We start from the raw sequence: 2,361 nt of genomic DNA on the forward strand, positions 1-2,361 counted from the left end.
AAATGATTAACTATATATATATACAAGGCGGCAGGATTAAAATAAATTTTAAGATCTCATTTTATGCAATCTTCAAGCAAGCAACAGTTTTTTATTTATTCATTTATTTATTTATTTTGTGTTTTTCCTCGATTCTCTTTCTCTCTCTTTCTCTTAAGAGTTGCTTTTTGAAGTGGAAAATTAAAAACATCTGACCTCCCAACACAAATTCGGATCAGAACCAAACGGTCTACAATATCACTGGGCGACAAAAGGTCAAAAAACAGTTGGGAGGGTGTTTTAATTTGCTCCCTCCCTCCTCCCTCAAGTTTTTGAAATGGAAAAGGTATATAGAAGAGGGGGAGGGGCAGATGCAGCTCCTAGTTTCATCCTTATAATTTGAGTATTCAAATGAGTGGAATTGTGTTACATATGCGAAGAAAAGGAATTAGAAATAAGTACACCTAGAGTAAAGGTGAAATATTCGTGCATACATTGGGGGGTCCGGTGGTTTTTCCTCTGGAAAATTTTCAAAATTTTAGATTTAAAAGGACACTTTCAAATGATTTTTAGGCAACGTTTGGGAGCGGAGGGAATTGGAGAATTCACTCAAAAAATGCTCAAAATGGCAGATTTAAAAACGTGGCAGATTAAAAAAATGGCGGATTTGGCCAACGTTCTAGGAAAAGTGTTGAGGTTTAGGGACTCCAGTCAATATTTCTCAATGCAAGTTGCCACATCCCAAGTTTGGACATTATTTAAGCTCTTTCGGGAATGGGGGAGTTTTTTGAAATTGAAGTTCTTTTAGCAATTTCATTACAAAAAAATTGCATCCCCCCCCCTTACGCTATTCTCTGCAGGGACTCATTCTATGCAATACCGATTGAGGAGGAGAAACTCTTTTTGTTTTCACGCGATATCGCGGGAAAAGAAAAGCAATGTCAAAAGCGAATATAAAAAGCGAATTAGTAATATTAAGGAAGGGGGATTAGAGACAGGAACGTCACGAGGTCGAAAAGTTTTTTGTCGGTGCATAAAATTGGCGACTCCCTTAACTGTTTCCAACGTATTTATCTTAAATACAAAAGTTTTCCCCCTGGACATATCACATTTTTTTTAACTCTTAGAAAGGCATTTTAGACGATTAATCTGCGTTAATGTAAGGAGAAGAGGAGGTTGAGATACTTAGCCCTTTTCATTTTTCGAAAGTGAAACTTTAAAAACGCAATTGTTTTATCGCTTTACTTTAGGAAATAGGGGTTTCGGTACTCTCCCCCGATTTTTATTTTTTTTTAATTGTCTAAAAACGCTGTTTTAGATCATCTTTGGTGATGAACAAGAAAGGAGAGATTCGGGGGCCCACACCTCTGAAATTTTTTTAACTTGAAGTCTTAAAAATGCTTTCTTTTTTTTCTTGTCATCGGTATGCACATAAATAGTCGGTGGAGTTATGATAATTTGCTCGGTAAAATGTTCTTAAAATTGAAATATAAAAAGAATAAAATCGAATTTTCGAAAAATCGCTTCGAGGTGCACACCCCCCATCTTCAAACTAATTCTGTGCCGAATTTTGTGAAAATAGGCCGAACGGTTTCGGCGCTATGCGCGTCACAGAGAGACATCCAGACAGACATCCCGACATGTATCCAGACAAACTTTGAGCTTTATTATTAGTAAAGAAGACAAATAGTTTAATAATTATTACAATATCAACGTGAAAATTGATAGGAAAACAATTACTTTCTTACTTCATGTTTTAACACCTTTTGTCAGTATTTTACCTGTATACTGAATGAAAGGGAGGTTAAAATGCAGAAATAATTAAAGTCACCTCCCCAAATGGATCGAGGACTTAACTATTAATGCTAGCGTATAATAAAACAATTTTGTTAAACATGATTACATTTTAAACATTTAAGAGAAATAGATGAAAAATTCACGTTTTAATACAAAGAAAAAGTACCCGTTATAAAGAAAACCGTAATATGTTTTTTAAAGGAACGTTTTACGTATTACACTGACCCTCACAACTACAAAGAAGTGTACAATTCAGACCTGATCTGACGCATCGACCTGATCGTGCGTGTAGACATCTCTTTGCACTTGCATGATATAAGTTCCTGTAATCTCTCAATTGTTATTTCGGGGTGTGCATACCAAAGAGGTTCAAACTCTTCACTAATTTTTTTCCATCCCCACTGACATGGATCCAAGAGCTGAAAATTTTGCTGAAGACATTTTGTCCATAGTGAACACTGCAACATTGCTCTCTTTAGGTGATGCAGAAGAACGTTGCTAGATGGCGGAATACATTTAACTGGTCTGTTTTGCTGGGTGAAGAAAATTCTCCTAGCCGCATTTTTTTACGGTTTCCACTGAGCT

This window comes from Uloborus diversus, chromosome 4, assembly GCF_026930045.1.
Source record: "Uloborus diversus isolate 005 chromosome 4, Udiv.v.3.1, whole genome shotgun sequence".
Classification (NCBI taxonomy): domain Eukaryota; kingdom Metazoa; phylum Arthropoda; class Arachnida; order Araneae; family Uloboridae; genus Uloborus; species Uloborus diversus.